This window comes from Hyla sarda, chromosome 8 (assembly GCF_029499605.1).
Source record: "Hyla sarda isolate aHylSar1 chromosome 8, aHylSar1.hap1, whole genome shotgun sequence".
Lineage (NCBI taxonomy): Eukaryota > Metazoa > Chordata > Amphibia > Anura > Hylidae > Hyla > Hyla sarda.
In genome coordinates this window covers 114,830,132-114,850,358 of record NC_079196.1, presented here as the reverse complement: position 1 = coordinate 114,850,358, position 20,227 = coordinate 114,830,132, and the positions used below count along the sequence as shown (strand labels likewise).

General features: G+C 43.4%; 12 pseudogenes; all 12 read right to left on the bottom strand.

Moving 5' to 3' along the window:
• Positions 1-578: 578 nt before the first annotated feature.
• On the bottom strand, positions 579-842 carry LOC130286657 (U2 spliceosomal RNA; annotated as a pseudogene).
• Positions 843-2,319: 1,477 nt separating this feature from the next.
• LOC130287735 (U2 spliceosomal RNA) lies at positions 2,320-2,583 on the bottom strand (annotated as a pseudogene).
• Positions 2,584-4,043: 1,460 nt separating this feature from the next.
• LOC130288022 (U2 spliceosomal RNA) lies at positions 4,044-4,308 on the bottom strand (annotated as a pseudogene).
• A 1,467-nt stretch (positions 4,309-5,775) lies between these two features.
• LOC130287734 (U2 spliceosomal RNA) lies at positions 5,776-6,039 on the bottom strand (annotated as a pseudogene).
• Positions 6,040-7,499: 1,460 nt separating this feature from the next.
• Positions 7,500-7,764, bottom strand: LOC130288021 (U2 spliceosomal RNA; annotated as a pseudogene).
• Positions 7,765-9,216: 1,452 nt separating this feature from the next.
• Positions 9,217-9,480, bottom strand: LOC130286656 (U2 spliceosomal RNA; annotated as a pseudogene).
• Positions 9,481-10,924: 1,444 nt separating this feature from the next.
• LOC130286655 (U2 spliceosomal RNA) lies at positions 10,925-11,188 on the bottom strand (annotated as a pseudogene).
• Positions 11,189-12,651: 1,463 nt separating this feature from the next.
• Positions 12,652-12,915, bottom strand: LOC130288225 (U2 spliceosomal RNA; annotated as a pseudogene).
• A 1,470-nt stretch (positions 12,916-14,385) lies between these two features.
• LOC130289371 (U2 spliceosomal RNA) lies at positions 14,386-14,649 on the bottom strand (annotated as a pseudogene).
• Positions 14,650-16,110: 1,461 nt separating this feature from the next.
• Positions 16,111-16,368, bottom strand: LOC130289680 (U2 spliceosomal RNA; annotated as a pseudogene).
• A 1,463-nt stretch (positions 16,369-17,831) lies between these two features.
• Positions 17,832-18,096, bottom strand: LOC130289562 (U2 spliceosomal RNA; annotated as a pseudogene).
• Positions 18,097-19,553: 1,457 nt separating this feature from the next.
• On the bottom strand, positions 19,554-19,819 carry LOC130288371 (U2 spliceosomal RNA; annotated as a pseudogene).
• Between the last annotated feature and the right edge of the window lie 408 nt (positions 19,820-20,227).

The window sequence follows — 20,227 nt, the reverse complement described above, 5'->3', positions numbered from 1 at the left end:
TCACTCGCTCACTAAGTCAGTCTCTCTCTCTCTCTCTCTTTTTCTTTTTATATATATTTTTTTCCGTCTTCTTCTTCTTCTTCTTCAGACCCTGTCATAGCACTAATGCCTTTCCAATACCACCAGCAGATGGAGACACTCCATTGCAACATTGGTTGTGAGCAGCAGTTTCTAAAAACAAATGCCTCATGGCGGATTTCCCATCCATCAATGGATGGTAAATTTTGTTTTTATCATTCACTGACCACAGAAACCAATGCATGGTCAAGCAACAGCAATGACACACCCTTGTGTATAGGCATGAGACCCTCATGTCATTTAACAGGATTCAGCACCACCCACAAGACAGCTACCTGTCATGTCATGTCAAACCTGCACAGGTGTGCTAGATTATTATTATTTAGTTTTATTTTATTTTTTTACACCAATCAGTGTGCAAACATGGTCATTAAAACGCTAAATGAATAGACGTTCATAAACCAGTCAGTGCAACTCATCATTTTGGTCTCCAATTCTCAAACTCAAATTCTCACCCACGGAGGATTAAATGAGAATCTTTCTTGTTTAACACTGGAATGGGGTGGTGCACTGTTCACTACCCGAAGATACTGCCACATCGGGTCAATGCATAGGGCGACAGAAGCAAGCTTCCAAATCAGCTCCCTTTCTCAAAAATCCATTTAATTTATGGTCCCCAGATAGGGAACGTATGTATCAGTATGTGCTCACAAGTCACCCAAGTGCAAGTATTCACACAAAAAAAAACGTGCCTCAGGATGCGATCTGTCGCAAGATCCTTTCTTTTTTTACACTTGATCTAAGCCAAAAGGCCTAGAGGGGATAACCGGGAAAGGGGTGGACCCAACCATGTCCCCTTCATGAGCACTCACATTACTCATAGGAATGGAAGGAAGGCTGGCAGCCAACCAGCCTCCCATACACTTTCTGGGTGGGTGGGTGGCAGTCAGCCACCCATACATACATACAGCACAGGCTAAACCCACATCATCACTTAAAAAAAGGACAGGCGACCATTGCACTCTGATGGAGCATTTAGCAATGCAATCCATAGCCTGGCTTTTGCCTGAACCCCCATCACTCCTCCTCTTGCATATAAGACAATATTTCAGATCTGCATATGAAAACAACACGCCTACCTTTGTTGCACATAGCTGCCTGCCTGTCTCTAGTTACCCCACTGGCTGTAGCTGCGTCCCTTCCGACATGGAATAACACCAACTGTAACGATAAACTGAAAATTAACAGTATAAACCTGCATCATTTTGGACTCTGGTATTTGCTGAATCCGGGTGACCTGACAATCGATGGTGGTGCCGCTGGTGATTCTGGCCTTCTTGGAATCTGTTGGGCCTATGTGTTAGCTCACACATCACTTGGGTATCCATGGTAACTACCACAACATGGTCATCTGCAGTTTACATCTAGCCCGTGGCATTGAATGGCATTTTAAAAGTGCTAAGGGTCCTGGTGCAATAATCCTCCCATGAGGATCAGCCTCAACGGCTTTGTAGATTGCACTCATGTCAGCAACTCCATATACATTTTTTTTTCTTCATGCTTCTTTCTTCATCCTTTTTTCTTTCTGTCATTCAGACTTTCATTCATTCGATCTCTCTCACTCACTTGCTTTAACTCATTTGTTCTCACTCACTCACTCACTCACTTAATCACTCACTCACTCATTCACTCTCACTCACTCTCACTCTCTCACTCACTCGCTCACTAAGTCAGTCTCTCTCTCTCTCTCTCTTTTTCTTTTTATATATATTTTTTTCCGTCTTCTTCTTCTTCTTCTTCTTCTTCTTCAGACCCTGTCATAGCACTAATGCCTTTCCAATACCACCAGCAGATGGAGACACTCCATTGCAACATTGGTTGTGAGCAGCAGTTTCTAAAAACAAATGCCTCATGGCGGATTTCCCATCCATCAATGGATGGTAAATTTTGTTTTTATCATTCACTGACCACAGAAACCAATGCATGGTCAAGCAACAGCAATGACACACCCTTGTGTATAGGCATGAGACCCTCATGTCATTTAACAGGATTCAGCACCACCCACAAGACAGCTACCTGTCATGTCATGTCAAACCTGCACAGGTGTGCTAGATTATTATTATTTAGTTTTATTTTATTTTTTTACACCAATCAGTGTGCAAACATGGTCATTAAAACGCTAAATGAATAGACGTTCATAAACCAGTCAGTGCAACTCATCATTTTGGTCTCCAATTCTCAAACTCAAATTCTCACCCACGGAGGATTAAATGAGAATCTTTCTTGTTTAACACTGGAATGGGGTGGTGCACTGTTCACTACCCGAAGATACTGCCACATCGGGTCAATGCATAGGGCGACAGAAGCAAGCTTCCAAATCAGCTCCCTTTCTCAAAAATCCATTTAATTTATGGTCCCCAGATAGGGAACGTATGTATCAGTATGTGCTCACAAGTCACCCAAGTGCAAGTATTCACACAAAATAAAACGTGCCTCAGGATACGATCTGTCGCAAGATCCTTTCTTTTTTTACACTTGATCTAAGCCAAAAGGCCTAGAGGGGATAACCGGGAAAGGGGTGGACCCAACCATGTCCCCTTCATGAGCACTCACATTACTCATAGGAATGGAAGGAAGGCTGGCAGCCAACCAGCCTCCCATACACTTTCTGGGTGGGTGGCAGTCAGCCACCCATACATACATACAGCACAGGCTAAACCCACATCATCACTTAAAAAAAGGACAGGCGACCATTGCACTCTGATGGAGCATTTAGCAATGCAATCCATAGCCTGGCTTTTGCCTGAACCCCCATCACTCCTCCTCTTGCATATAAGACAATATTTCAGATCTGCATATGAAAACAACACGCCTACCTTTGTTGCACATAGCTGCCTGCCTGTCTCTAGTTACCCCACTGGCTGTAGCTGCGTCCCTTCCGACATGGAATAACACCAACTGTAACGATAAACTGAAAATTAACAGTATAAACCTGCATCATTTTGGACTCTGGTATTTGCTGAATCCGGGTGACCTGACAATCGATGGTGGTGCCGCTGGTGATTCTGGCCTTCTTGGAATCTGTTGGGCCTATGTGTTAGCTCACACATCACTTGGGTATCCATGGTAACTACCACAACATGGTCATCTGCAGTTTACATCTAGCCCGTGGCATTGAATGGCATTTTAAAAGTGCTAAGGGTCCTGGTGCAATAATCCTCCCATGAGGATCAGCCTCAACGGCTTTGTAGATTGCACTCATGTCAGCAACTCCATATGCATTTTTTTTTCTTCATGCTTCTTTCTTCATCCTTTTTTCTTTCTGTCATTCAGACTTTCATTCATTCGATCTCTCTCACTTACTTGCTTTAACTCATTTGTTCTCACTCACTCACTCACTCAATCACTCACTCACTCATTCACTCTCACTCACTCTCACTCTCTCACTCACTCGCTCACTAAGTCAGTCTCTCTCTCTCTCTCTCTTTTTCTTTTTATATATATTTTTTTCCGTCTTCTTCTTCTTCTTCTTCAGACCCTGTCATAGCACTAATGCCTTTCCAATACCACCAGCAGATGGAGACACTCCATTGCAACATTGGTTGTGAGCAGCAGTTTCTAAAAACAAATGCCTCATGGCGGATTTCCCATCCATCAATGGATGGTAAATTTTGTTTTTATCATTCACTGACCACAGAAACCAATGCATGGTCAAGCAACAGCAATGACACACCCTTGTGTATAGGCATGAGACCCTCATGTCATTTAACAGGATTCAGCACCACCCACAAGACAGCTACCTGTCATGTCATGTCAAACCTGCACAGGTGTGCTAGATTATTATTATTTAGTTTTATTTTATTTTTTTACACCAATCAGTGTGCAAACATGGTCATTAAAACGCTAAATGAATAGACGTTCATAAACCAGTCAGTGCAACTCATCATTTTGGTCTCCAATTCTCAAACTCAAATTCTCACCCACGGAGGATTAAATGAGAATCTTTCTTGTTTAACACTGGAATGGGGTGGTGCACTGTTCACTACCCGAAGATACTGCCACATCGGGTCAATGCATAGGGCGACAGAAGCAAGCTTCCAAATCAGCTCCCTTTCTCAAAAATCCATTTAATTTATGGTCCCCAGATAGGGAACGTATGTATCAGTATGTGCTCACAAGTCACCCAAGTGCAAGTATTCACACAAAAAAAAAACGTGCCTCAGGATGCGATCTGTCGCAAGATCCTTTCTTTTTTTACACTTGATCTAAGCCAAAAGGCCTAGAGGGGATAACCGGGAAAGGGGTGGACCCAACCATGTCCCCTTCATGAGCACTCACATTACTCATAGGAATGGAAGGAAGGCTGGCAGCCAACCAGCCTCCCATACACTTTCTGGGTGGGTGGCAGTCAGCCACCCATACATACATACAGCACAGGCTAAACCCACATCATCACTTAAAAAAAGGACAGGCGACCATTGCACTCTGATGGAGCATTTAACAATGCAATCCATAGCCTGGCTTTTGCCTGAACCCCCATCACTCCTCCTCTTGCATATAAGACAATATTTCAGATCTGCATATGAAAACAACACGCCTACCTTTGTTGCACATAGCTGCCTGCCTGTCTCTAGTTACCCCACTGGCTGTAGCTGCGTCCCTTCCGACATGGAATAACACCAACTGTAACGATAAACTGAAAATTAACAGTATAAACCTGCATCATTTTGGACTCTGGTATTTGCTGAATCCGGGTGACCTGACAATCGATGGTGGTGCCGCTGGTGATTCTGGCCTTCTTGGAATCTGTTGGGCCTATGTGTTAGCTCACACATCACTTGGGTATCCATGGTAACTACCACAACATGGTCATCTGCAGTTTACATCTAGCCCGTGGCATTGAATGGCATTTTAAAAGTGCTAAGGGTCCTGGTGCAATAATCCTCCCATGAGGATCAGCCTCAACGGCTTTGTAGATTGCACTCATGTCAGCAACTCCATATACATTTTTTTTTCTTCATGCTTCTTTCTTCATCCTTTTTTCTTTCTGTCATTCAGACTTTCATTCATTCGATCTCTCTCACTCACTTGCTTTAACTCATTTGTTCTCACTCACTCACTCACTCACTTAATCACTCACTCACTCATTCACTCTCACTCACTCTCACTCTCTCACTCACTCGCTCACTAAGTCAGTCTCTCTCTCTCTCTCTCTTTTTCTTTTTATATATATTTTTTTCCGTCTTCTTCTTCTTCTTCTTCTTCAGACCCTGTCATAGCACTAATGCCTTTCCAATACCACCAGCAGATGGAGACACTCCATTGCAACATTGGTTGTGAGCAGCAGTTTCTAAAAACAAATGCCTCATGGCGGATTTCCCATCCATCAATGGATGGTAAATTTTGTTTTTATCATTCACTGACCACAGAAACCAATGCATGGTCAAGCAACAGCAATGACACACCCTTGTGTATAGGCATGAGACCCTCATGTCATTTAACAGGATTCAGCACCACCCACAAGACAGCTACCTGTCATGTCATGTCAAACCTGCACAGGTGTGCTAGATTATTATTATTTAGTTTTATTTTATTTTTTTACACCAATCAGTGTGCAAACATGGTCATTAAAACGCTAAATGAATAGACGTTCATAAACCAGTCAGTGCAACTCATCATTTTGGTCTCCAATTCTCAAACTCAAATTCTCACCCACGGAGGATTAAATGAGAATCTTTCTTGTTTAACACTGGAATGGGGTGGTGCACTGTTCACTACCCGAAGATACTGCCACATCGGGTCAATGCATAGGGCGACAGAAGCAAGCTTCCAAATCAGCTCCCTTTCTCAAAAATCCATTTAATTTATGGTCCCCAGATAGGGAACGTATGTATCAGTATGTGCTCACAAGTCACCCAAGTGCAAGTATTCACACAAAATAAAACGTGCCTCAGGATACGATCTGTCGCAAGATCCTTTCTTTTTTTACACTTGATCTAAGCCAAAAGGCCTAGAGGGGATAACCGGGAAAGGGGTGGACCCAACCATGTCCCCTTCATGAGCACTCACATTACTCATAGGAATGGAAGGAAGGCTGGCAGCCAACCAGCCTCCCATACACTTTCTGGGTGGGTGGCAGTCAGCCACCCATACATACATACAGCACAGGCTAAACCCACATCATCACTTAAAAAAAGGACAGGCGACCATTGCACTCTGATGGAGCATTTAGCAATGCAATCCATAGCCTGGCTTTTGCCTGAACCCCCATCACTCCTCCTCTTGCATATAAGACAATATTTCAGATCTGCATATGAAAACAACACGCCTACCTTTGTTGCACATAGCTGCCTGCCTGTCTCTAGTTACCCCACTGGCTGTAGCTGCGTCCCTTCCGACATGGAATAACACCAACTGTAACGATAAACTGAAAATTAACAGTATAAACCTGCATCATTTTGGACTCTGGTATTTGCTGAATCCGGGTGACCTGACAATCGATGGTGGTGCCGCTGGTGATTCTGGCCTTCTTGGAATCTGTTGGGCCTATGTGTTAGCTCACACATCACTTGGGTATCCATGGTAACTACCACAACATGGTCATCTGCAGTTTACATCTAGCCCGTGGCATTGAATGGCATTTTAAAAGTGCTAAGGGTCCTGGTGCAATAATCCTCCCATGAGGATCAGCCTCAACGGCTTTGTAGATTGCACTCATGTCAGCAACTCCATATGCATTTTTTTTTCTTCATGCTTCTTTCTTCATCCTTTTTTCTTTCTGTCATTCAGACTTTCATTCATTCGATCTCTCTCACTTACTTGCTTTAACTCATTTGTTCTCACTCACTCACTCACTCAATCACTCACTCACTCATTCACTCTCACTCACTCTCACTCTCTCACTCACTCGCTCACTAAGTCAGTCTCTCTCTCTCTCTCTCTTTTTCTTTTTATATATATTTTTTTCCGTCTTCTTCTTCTTCTTCTTCAGACCCTGTCATAGCACTAATGCCTTTCCAATACCACCAGCAGATGGAGACACTCCATTGCAACATTGGTTGTGAGCAGCAGTTTCTAAAAACAAATGCCTCATGGCGGATTTCCCATCCATCAATGGATGGTAAATTTTGTTTTTATCATTCACTGACCACAGAAACCAATGCATGGTCAAGCAACAGCAATGACACACCCTTGTGTATAGGCATGAGACCCTCATGTCATTTAACAGGATTCAGCACCACCCACAAGACAGCTACCTGTCATGTCATGTCAAACCTGCACAGGTGTGCTAGATTATTATTATTTAGTTTTATTTTATTTTTTTACACCAATCAGTGTGCAAACATGGTCATTAAAACGCTAAATGAATAGACGTTCATAAACCAGTCAGTGCAACTCATCATTTTGGTCTCCAATTCTCAAACTCAAATTCTCACCCACGGAGGATTAAATGAGAATCTTTCTTGTTTAACACTGGAATGGGGTGGTGCACTGTTCACTACCCGAAGATACTGCCACATCGGGTCAATGCATAGGGCGACAGAAGCAAGCTTCCAAATCAGCTCCCTTTCTCAAAAATCCATTTAATTTATGGTCCCCAGATAGGGAACGTATGTATCAGTATGTGCTCACAAGTCACCCAAGTGCAAGTATTCACACAAAAAAAAAACGTGCCTCAGGATGCGATCTGTCGCAAGATCCTTTCTTTTTTTACACTTGATCTAAGCCAAAAGGCCTAGAGGGGATAACCGGGAAAGGGGTGGACCCAACCATGTCCCCTTCATGAGCACTCACATTACTCATAGGAATGGAAGGAAGGCTGGCAGCCAACCAGCCTCCCATACACTTTCTGGGTGGGTGGCAGTCAGCCACCCATACATACATACAGCACAGGCTAAACCCACATCATCACTTAAAAAAAGGACAGGCGACCATTGCACTCTGATGGAGCATTTAACAATGCAATCCATAGCCTGGCTTTTGCCTGAACCCCCATCACTCCTCCTCTTGCATATAAGACAATATTTCAGATCTGCATATGAAAACAACACGCCTACCTTTGTTGCACATAGCTGCCTGCCTGTCTCTAGTTACCCCACTGGCTGTAGCTGCGTCCCTTCCGACATGGAATAACACCAACTGTAACGATAAACTGAAAATTAACAGTATAAACCTGCATCATTTTGGACTCTGGTATTTGCTGAATCCGGGTGACCTGACAATCGATGGTGGTGCCGCTGGTGATTCTGGCCTTCTTGGAATCTGTTGGGCCTATGTGTTAGCTCACACATCACTTGGGTATCCATGGTAACTACCACAACATGGTCATCTGCAGTTTACATCTAGCCCGTGGCATTGAATGGCATTTTAAAAGTGCTAAGGGTCCTGGTGCAATAATCCTCCCATGAGGATCAGCCTCAACGGCTTTGTAGATTGCACTCATGTCAGCAACTCCATATACATTTTTTTTTCTTCATGCTTCTTTCTTCATCCTTTTTTCTTTCTGTCATTCAGACTTTCATTCATTCGATCTCTCTCACTCACTTGCTTTAACTCATTTGTTCTCACTCACTCACTCACTCATTCACTCTCACTCACTCTCACTCTCTCACTCACTCGCTCACTAAGTCAGTCTCTCTCTCTCTCTCTCTCTTTTTCTTTTTATATATATTTTTTTCCGTCTTCTTCTTCTTCTTCTTCTTCTTCAGACCCTGTCATAGCACTAATGCCTTTCCAATACCACCAGCAGATGGAGACACTCCATTGCAACATTGGTTGTGAGCAGCAGTTTCTAAAAACAAATGCCTCATGGCGGATTTCCCATCCATCAATGGATGGTAAATTTTGTTTTTATCATTCACTGACCACAGAAACCAATGCATGGTCAAGCAACAGCAATGACACACCCTTGTGTATAGGCATGAGACCCTCATGTCATTTAACAGGATTCAGCACCACCCACAAGACAGCTACCTGTCATGTCATGTCAAACCTGCACAGGTGTGCTAGATTATTATTATTTAGTTTTATTTTATTTTTTTACACCAATCAGTGTGCAAACATGGTCATTAAAACGCTAAATGAATAGACGTTCATAAACCAGTCAGTGCAACTCATCATTTTGGTCTCCAATTCTCAAACTCAAATTCTCACCCACGGAGGATTAAATGAGAATCTTTCTTGTTTAACACTGGAATGGGGTGGTGCACTGTTCACTACCCGAAGATACTGCCACATCGGGTCAATGCATAGGGCGACAGAAGCAAGCTTCCAAATCAGCTCCCTTTCTCAAAAATCCATTTAATTTATGGTCCCCAGATAGGGAACGTATGTATCAGTATGTGCTCACAAGTCACCCAAGTGCAAGTATTCACACAAAAAAAAACGTGCCTCAGGATGCGATCTGTCGCAAGATCCTTTCTTTTTTTACACTTGATCTAAGCCAAAAGGCCTAGAGGGGATAACCGGGAAAGGGGTGGACCCAACCATGTCCCCTTCATGAGCACTCACATTACTCATAGGAATGGAAGGAAGGCTGGCAGCCAACCAGCCTCCCATACACTTTCTGGGTGGGTGGCAGTCAGCCACCCATACATACATACAGCACAGGCTAAACCCACATCATCACTTAAAAAAAGGACAGGCGACCATTGCACTCTGATGGAGCATTTAACAATGCAATCCATAGCCTGGCTTTTGCCTGAACCCCCATCACTCCTCCTCTTGCATATAAGACAATATTTCAGATCTGCATATGAAAACAACACGCCTACCTTTGTTGCACATAGCTGCCTGCCTGTCTCTAGTTACCCCACTGGCTGTAGCTGCGTCCCTTCCGACATGGAATAACACCAACTGTAACGATAAACTGAAAATTAACAGTATAAACCTGCATCATTTTGGACTCTGGTATTTGCTGAATCCGGGTGACCTGACAATCGATGGTGGTGCCGCTGGTGATTCTGGCCTTCTTGGAATCTGTTGGGCCTATGTGTTAGCTCACACATCACTTGGGTATCCTTGGTAACTACCACAACATGGTCATCTGCAGTTTACATCTAGCCCGTGGCATTGAATGGCATTTTAAAAGTGCTAAGGGTCCTGGTGCAATAATCCTCCCATAAGGATCAGCCTCAACGGCTTTGTAGATTGCACTCATGTCAGCAACTCCATATACATTTTTTTTTCTTCATGCTTCTTTCTTCATCCTTTTTTCTTTCTGTCATTCAGACTTTCATTCATTCGATCTCTCTCACTCACTTGCTTTAACTCATTTGTTCTCACTCACTCACTCACTCACTCATTCACTCTCACTCACTCTCACTCTCTCACTCACTCGCTCACTAAGTCAGTCTCTCTCTCTCTCTTTTTCTTCTTATATATATTTTTTTCCGTCTTCTTCTTCTTCTTCTTCAGACCCTGTCATAGCACTAATGCCTTTCCAATACCACCAGTAGATGGAGACACTCCATTGCAACATTGGTTGTGAGCAGCAGTTTCTAAAAACAAATGCCTCATGGCGGATTTCCCATCCATCAATGGATGGTAAATTTTGTTTTTATCATTCACTGACCACAGAAACCAATGCATGGTCAAGCAACAGCAATGACACACCCTTGTGTATAGGCATGAGACCCTCATGTCATTTAACAGGATTCAGCACCACCCACAAGACAGCTACCTGTCATGTCATGTCAAACCTGCACAGGTGTGCTAGATTATTATTATTTAGTTTTATTTTATTTTTTTACACCAATCAGTGTGCAAACATGGTCATTAAAACGCTAAATGAATAGACGTTCATAAACCAGTCAGTGCAACTCATCATTTTGGTCTCCAATTCTCAAACTCAAATTCTCACCCACGGAGGATTAAATGAGAATCTTTCTTGTTTAACACTGGAATGGGGTGGTGCACTGTTCACTACCCGAAGATACTGCCACATCGGGTCAATGCATAGGGCGACAGAAGCAAGCTTCCAAATCAGCTCCCTTTCTCAAAAATCCATTTAATTTATGGTCCCCAGATAGGGAACGTATGTATCAGTATGTGCTCACAAGTCACCCAAGTGCAAGTATTCACACAAAAAAAAACGTGCCTCAGGATGCGATCTGTCGCAAGATCCTTTCTTTTTTTACACTTGATCTAAGCCAAAAGGCCTAGAGGGGATAACCGGGAAAGGGGTGGACCCAACCATGTCCCCTTCATGAGCACTCACATTACTCATAGGAATGGAAGGAAGGCTGGCAGCCAACCAGCCTCCCATACACTTTCTGGGTGGGTGGCAGTCAGCCACCCATACATACATACAGCACAGGCTAAACCCACATCATCACTTAAAAAAAGGACAGGCGACCATTGCACTCTGATGGAGCATTTAGCAATGCAATCCATAGCCTGGCTTTTGCCTGAACCCCCATCACTCCTCTTCTTGCATATAAGACAATATTTCAGATCTGCATATGAAAACAACACGCCTACCTTTGTTGCACGTAGCTGCCTGCCTGTCTCTAGTTACCCCACTGGCTGTAGCTGCGTCCCTTCCGACATGGAATAACACCAACTGTAACGATAAACTGAAAATTAACAGTATAAACCTGCATCATTTTGGACTCTGGTATTTGCTGAATCCGGGTGACCTGACAATCTATGGTGGTGCCGCTGGTGATTCTGGCCTTCTTGGAATCTGTTGGGCCTATGTGTTAGCTCACACATCACTTGGGTATCCATGGTAACTACCACAACATGGTCATCTGCAGTTTACATCTAGCCCGTGGCATTGAATGGCATTTTAAAAGTGCTAAGGGTCCTGGTGCAATAATCCTCCCATGAGGATCAGCCTCAACGGCTTTGTAGATTGCACTCATGTCAGCAACTCCATATACATTTTTTTTTCTTCATGCTTCTTTCTTCATCCTTTTTTCTTTCTGTCATTCAGACTTTCATTCATTCGATCTCTCTCACTCACTTGCTTTAACTCATTTGTTCTCACTCACTCACTCACTCAATCACTCACTCACTCATTCACTCTCACTCACTCTCACTCTCTCACTCACTCGCTCACTAAGTCAGTCTCTCTCTCTCTCTCTCTTTTTCTTTTTATATATATTTTTTTCCGTCTTCTTCTTCTTCTTCTTCTTCAGACCCTGTCATAGCACTAATGCCTTTCCAATACCACCAGCAGATGGAGACACTCCATTGCAACATTGGTTGTGAGCAGCAGTTTCTAAAAACAAATGCCTCATGGCGGATTTCCCATCCATCAATGGATGGTAAATTTTGTTTTTATCATTCACTGACCACAGAAACCAATGCATGGTCAAGCAACAGCAATGACACACCCTTGTGTATAGGCATGAGACCCTCACGTCATTTAACAGGATTCAGCACCACCCACAAGACAGCTACCTGTCATGTCATGTCAAACCTGCACAGGTGTGCTAGATTATTATTATTTAGTTTTATTTTATTTTTTTACACCAATCAGTGTGCAAACATGGTCATTAAAACGCTAAATGAATAGACGTTCATAAACCAGTCAGTGCAACTCATCATTTTGGTCTCCAATTCTCAAACTCAAATTCTCACCCACGGAGGATTAAATGAGAATCTTTCTTGTTTAACACTGGAATGGGGTGGTGCACTGTTCACTACCCGAAGATACTGCCACATCGGGTCAATGCATAGGGCGACAGAAGCAAGCTTCCAAATCAGCTCCCTTTCTCAAAAATCCATTTAATTTATGGTCCCCAGATAGGGAACGTATGTATCAGTATGTGCTCACAAGTCACCCAAGTGCAAGTATTCACACAAAAAAAAACGTGCCTCAGGATGCGATCTGTCGCAAGATCCTTTCTCTTTTTACACTTGATCTAAGCCAAAAGGCCTAGAGGGGATAACCGGGAAAGGGGTGGACCCAACCATGTCCCCTTCATGAGCACTCACATTACTCATAGGAATGGAAGGAAGGCTGGCAGCCAACCAGCCTCCCATACACTTTCTGGGTGGGTGGCAGTCAGCCACCCATACATACATACAGCACAGGCTAAACCCACATCATCACTTAAAAAAAGGACAGGCGACCATTGCACTCTGATGGAGCATTTAGCAATGCAATCCATAGCCTGGCTTTTGCCTGAACCCCCATCACTCCTCCTCTTGCATATAAGACAATATTTCAGATCTGCATATGAAAACAACACGCCTACCTTTGTTGCACATAGCTGCCTGCCTGTCTCTAGTTACCCCACTGGCTGTAGCTGCGTCCCTTCCGACATGGAATAACACCAACTGTAACGATAAACTGAAAATTAACAGTATAAACCTGCATCATTTTGGACTCTGGTATTTGCTGAATCCGGGTGACCTGACAATCGATGGTGGTGCCGCTGGTGATTCTGGCCTTCTTGGAATCTGTTGGGCCTATGTGTTAGCTCACACATCACTTGGGTATCCATGGTAACTACCACAACATGGTCATCTGCAGTTTACATCTAGCCCGTGGCATTGAATGGCATTTTAAAAGTGCTAAGGGTCCTGGTGCAATAATCCTCCCATGAGGATCAGCCTCAACAGCTTTGTAGATTGCACTCATGTCAGCAACTCCATATACATTTTTTTTTCTTCATGCTTCTTTCTTCATCCTTTTTTCTTCCTGTCATTCAGACTTTCATTCATTCGATCTCTCTCACTCACTTGCTTTAACTCATTTGTTCTCACTCACTCACTCACTCACTCAATCACTCACTCACTCATTCACTCTCACTCACTCTCACTCTCTCACTCACTCGCTCACTCACTCGCTCACTAAGTCAGTCTCTCTCTCTCTCTCTCTTTTTCTTTTTATATATATTTTTTTCCGTCTTCTTCTTCTTCAGACCCTGTCATAGCACTAATGCCTTTCCAATACCACCAGCAGATGGAGACACTCCATTGCAACATTGGTTGTGAGCAGCAGTTTCTAAAAACAAATGCCTCATGGCGGATTTCCCATCCATCAATGGATGGTAAATTTTGTTTTTATCATTCACTGACCACAGAAACCAATGCATGGTCAAGCAACAGCAATGACACACCCTTGTGTATAGGCATGAGACCCTCATGTCATTTAACAGGATTCAGCACCACCCACAATACAGCTACCTGTCATGTCATGTCAAACCTGCACAGGTGTGCTAGATTATTATTATTTAGTTTTATTTTATTTTTTTACACCAATCAGTGTGCAAACATGGTCATTAAAACGCTAAATGAATAGACGTTCATAAACCAGTCAGTGCAACTCATCATTTTGGTCTCCAATTCTCAAACTCAAATTCTCACCCACGGAGGATTAAATGAGAATCTTTCTTGTTTAACACTGGAATGGGGTGGTACACTGTTCACTACCCGAAGATACTGCCACATCGGGTCAATGCATAGGGCGACAGAAGCAAGCTTCCAAATCAGCTCCCTTTCTCAAAAATCCATTTAATTTATGGTCCCCAGATAGGGAACGTATGTATCAGTATGTGCTCACAAGTCACCCAAGTGCAAGTATTCACACAAAAAAAAACGTGCCTCAGGATGCGATCTGTCGCAAGATCCTTTCTTTTTTTACACTTGATCTAAGCCAAAAGGCCTAGAGGGGATAACCGGGAAAGGGGTGGACCCAACCATGTCCCCTTCATGAGCACTCACATTACTCATAGGAATGGAAGGAAGGCTGGCAGCCAACCAGCCTCCCATACACTTTCTGGGTGGGTGGCAGTCAGCCACCCATACATACATACAGCACAGGCTAAACCCACATCATCACTTAAAAAAAGGACAGGCGACCATTGCACTCTGATGGAGCATTTAGCAATGCAATCCATAGCCTGGCTTTTGCCTGAACCCCCATCACTCCTCCTCTTGCATATAAGACAATATTTCAGATCTGCATATGAAAACAACACGCCTACCTTTGTTGCACATAGCTGCCTGCCTGTCTCTAGTTACCCCACTGGCTGTAGCTGCGTCCCTTCCGACATGGAATAACACCAACTGTAACGATAAACTGAAAATTAACAGTATAAACCTGCATCATTTTGGACTCTGGTATTTGCTGAATCCGGGTGACCTGACAATCGATGGTGGTGCCGCTGGTGATTCTGGCCTTCTTGGAATCTGTTGGGCCTATGTGTTAGCTCACACATCACTTGGGTATCCATGGTAACTACCACAACATGGTCATCTGCAGTTTACATCTAGCCCGTGGCATTGAATGGCATTTTAAAAGTGCTAAGGGTCCTGGTGCAATAATCCTCCCATGAGGATCAGCCTCAACGGCTTTGTAGATTGCACTCATGTCAGCAACTCCATATACATTTTTTTTTCTTCATGCTTCTTTCTTCATCCTTTTTTCTTTCTGTCATTCAGACTTTCATTCATTCGATCTCTCTCACTCACTTGCTTTAACTCATTTGTTCTCACTCACTTACTCACTCACTCAATCACTCACTCACTCATTCACTCTCACTCACTCTCACTCTCTCACTCACTCGCTCACTAAGTCAGTCTCTCTCTCTCTCTCTCTTTTTCTTTTTATATATATTTTTTTCCGTCTTCTTCTTCTTCAGACCCTGTCATAGCACTAATGCCTTTCCAATACCACCAGCAGATGGAGACACTCCATTGCAACATTGGTTGTGAGCAGCAGTTTCTAAAAACAAATGCCTCATGGCGGATTTCCCATCCATCAATGGATGGTAAATTTTGTTTTTATCATTTACTGACCACAGAAACCAATGCATGGTCAAGCAACAGCAATGACACACCCTTGTGTATAGGCATGAGACCCTCACGTCATTTAACAGGATTCAGCACCACCCACAAGACAGCTACCTTTCATGTCATGTCAAACCTGCACAGGTGTGCTAGATTATTATTATTTAGTTTTATTTTATTTTTTTACACCAATCAGTGTGCAAACATGGTCATTAAAACGCTAAATGAATAGACGTTCATAAACCACTCAGTGCAACTCATCATTTTGGTCTCCAATTCTCAAACTCAAATTCTCACCCACGGAGGATTAAATGAGAATCTTTCTTGTTTAACACTGGAATGGGGTGGTGGTTCACTACCCGAAGATACTGCCACATCGGGTCAATGCATAGGGCGACAGAAGCAAGCTTCCAAATCAGCTCCCTTTCTCAAAAATCCATTTAATTTATGGTCCCCAGATAGGGAACGTATGTATCAGTATGTGCTCACAAGTCACCCAAGTGCAAGTATTCACACAAAAAAAAAACGTGCCTCAGGATGCGATCTGTCGCAAGATCCTTTCTTTTTTTACACTTGATCTAAGCCAAAAGGCCTAGAGGGGATAACCGGGAAAGGGGTGGACCCAACCATGTCCCCTTCATGAGCACTCACATTACTCATAGGAATGGAAGGAAGGCTGGCAGCCAACCAGCCTCCCATACACTCTCTGGGTGGGTGGCAGTCAGCCACCCATACATACATACAGCACAGGCTAAACCCACATCATCACTTAAAAAAAGGACAGGCGACCATTGCACTCTGATGGAGCATTTAGCAATGCAATCCATAGCCTGGCTTTTGCCTGAATCCCCATCACTCCTCCTCTTGCATATAAGACAATATTTCAGATCTGCATATGAAAACAACACGCCTACCTTTGTTGCACATAGCTGCCTGCCTGTCTCTAGTTACCCCACTGGCTGTAGCTGCGTCCCTTCCGACATGGAATAACACCAACTGTAACGATAAACTGAAAATTAACAGTATAAACCTGCATCATTTTGGACTCTGGTATTTGCTGAATCCGGGTGACCTGACAATCGATGGTGGTGCCGCTGGTGATTCTGGCCTTCTTGGAATCTGTTGGGCCTATGTGTTAGCTCACACATCACTTGGGTATCCATGGTAACTACCACAACATGGTCATCTGCAGTTTACATCTAGCCCGTGGCATTGAATGGCATTTTAAAAGTGCTAAGGGTCTGGTGCAATAATCCTCCCATGAGGATCAGCCTCAACGGCTTTGTAGATTGCACTCATGTCAGCAACTCCATATACATTTTTTTTTCTTCATGCTTCTTTCTTCATCCTTTTTTCTTTCTGTCATTCAGACTTTCATTCATTCGATCTCTCTCACTCACTTGCTTTAACTCGTTTGTTCTCACTCACTCACTCACTCACTCAATCACTCACTCACTCATTCACTCTCACTCACTCTCACTCTCTCACTCACTCGCTCACTAAGTCAGTCTCTCTCTCTCTCTCTCTTTTTCTTTTTATATATATTTTTTTCCGTCTTCTTCTTCTTCTTCTTCAGACCCTGTCATAGCACTAATGCCTTTCCAATACCACCAGCAGATGGAGACACTCCATTGCAACATTGGTTGTGAGCAGCAGTTTCTAAAAACAAATGCCTCATGGCGGATTTCCCATCCATCAATGGATGGTAAATTTTGTTTTTATCATTCACTGACCACAGAAACCAATGCATGGTCAAGCAACAGCAATGACACACCCTTGTGTATAGGCATGAGACCCTCACGTCATTTAACAGGATTCAGCACCACCCACAAGACAGCTACCTGTCATGTCATGTCAAACCTGCACAGGTGTGCTAGATTATTATTATTTAGTTTTATTTTATTTTTTTACACCAATCAGTGTGCAAACATGGTCATTAAAAAGCTAAATGAATAGACGTTCATAAACCAGTCAGTGCAACTCATCATTTTGGTCTCCAATTCTCAAACTCAAATTCTCACCCACGGAGGATTAAATGAGAATCTTTCTTGTTTAACACTGGAATGGGGTGGTGCACTGTTCACTACCCGAAGATACTGCCACATCGGGTCAATGCATAGGGCGACAGAAGCAAGCTTCCAAATCAGCTCCCTTTCTCAAAAATCCATTTAATTTATGGTCCCCAGATAGGGAACGTATGTATCAGTATGTGCTCACAAGTCACCCAAGTGCAAGTATTCACACAAAAAAAAAACATGCCTCAGGATGCGATCTGTCGCAAGATCCTTTCTTTTTTTACACTTGATCTTAGCCAAAAGGCCTAGAGGGGATAACCGGGAAAGGGGTGGACCCAACCATGTCCCCTTCATGAGCACTCACATTACTCATAGGAATGGAAGGAAGGCTGGCAGCCAACCAGCCTCCCATACACTTTCTGGGTGGGTGGCAGTCAGCCACCCATACATACATACAGCACAGGCTAAACCCACATCATCACTTAAAAAAAGGACAGGCGACCATTGCACTCTGATGGAGCATTTAGCAATGCAATCCATAGCCTGGCTTTTGCCTGAACCCCCATCACTCCTCCTCTTGCATATAAGACAATATTTCAGATCTGCATATGAAAACAACACGCCTACCTTTGTTGCACATAGCTGCCTGCCTGTCTCTAGTTACCCCACTGGCTGTAGCTGCGTCCCTTCCGACATGGAATAACACCAACTGTAACGATAAACTGAAAATTAACAGTATAAACCTGCATCATTTTGGACTCTGGTATTTGCTGAATCCGGGTGACCTGACAATCGATGGTGGTGCCGCTGGTGATTCTGGCCTTCTTGGAATCTGTTGGGCCTATGTGTTAGCTCACACATCACTTGGGTATCCATGGTAACTACCACAACATGGTCATCTGCAGTTTACATCTAGCCCGTGGCATTGAATGGCATTTTAAAAGTGCTAAGGGTCCTGGTGCAATAATCCTCCCATGAGGATCAGCCTCAACGGCTTTGTAGATTGCACTCATGTCAGCAACTCCATATACATTTTTTTTTCTTCATGCTTCTTTCTTCATCCTTTTTTCTTTCTGTCATTCAGACTTTCATTCATTCGATCTCTCTCACTCACTTGCTTTAACTCATTTGTTCTCACTCACTCACTCAATCAATCACTCACTCACTCATTCACTCTCACTCACTCTCACTCTCTCACTCACTCGCTCACTAAGTCAGTCTCTCTCTCTCTCTCTCTTTTTCTTTTTATATATATTTTTTTCCGTCTTCTTCTTCTTCTTCAGACCCTGTCATAGCACTAATGCCTTTCCAATACCACCAGCAGATGGAGACACTCCATTGCAACATTGGTTGTGAGCAGCAGTTTCTAAAAACAAATGCCTCATGGCGGATTTCCCATCCATCAATGGATGGTAAATTTTGTTTTTATCATTCACTGACCACAGAAACCAATGCATGGTCAAGCAACAGCAATGACACACCCTTGTGTATAGGCATGAGACCCTCACGTCATTTAACAGGATTCAGCACCACCCACAAGACAGCTACCTGTCATGTCATGTCAAACCTGCACAGGTGTGCTAGATTATTATTATTTAGTTTTATTTTATTTTTTTACACCAATCAGTGTGCAAACATGGTCATTAAAACGCTAAATGAATAGACGTTCATAAACCAGTCAGTGCAACTCATCATTTTGGTCTCCAATTCTCAAACTCAAATTCTCACCCACGGAGGATCAAATGAGAATCTTTCTTGTTTAACACTGGAATGGGGTGGTGCACTGTTCACTACCCGAAGATACTGCCACATCGGGTCAATGCATAGGGCGACAGAAGCAAGCTTCCAAATCAGCTCCCTTTCTCAAAAATCCATTTAATTTATGGTCCCCAGATAGGGAACGTATGTATCAGTATGTGCTCACAAGTCACCCAAGTGCAAGTATTCACACAAAAAAAAAAACATGCCTCAGGATGCGATCTGTCGCAAGATCCTTTCTTTTTTTACACTTGATCTAAGCCAAAAGGCCTAGAGGGGATAACCGGGAAAGGGGTGGACCCAACCATGTCCCCTTCATGAGCACTCACATTACTCATAGGAATGGAAGGAAGGCTGGCAGCCAACCAGCCTCCCATACACTCTCTGGGTGGGTGGCAGTCAGCCACCCATACATACATACAGCACAGGCTAAACCCACATCATCACTTAAAAAAAGGACAGGCGACCATTGCACTCTGATGGAGCATTTAGCAATGCAATCCATAGCCTGGCTTTTGCCTGAACCCCCATCACTCCTCCTCTTGCATATAAGACAATATTTCAGATCTGCATATGAAAACAACACGCCTACCTTTGTTGCACATAGCTGCCTGCCTGTCTCTAGTTACCCCACTGGCTGTAGCTGCGTCCCTTCCGACATGGAATAACACCAACTGTAACGATAAACT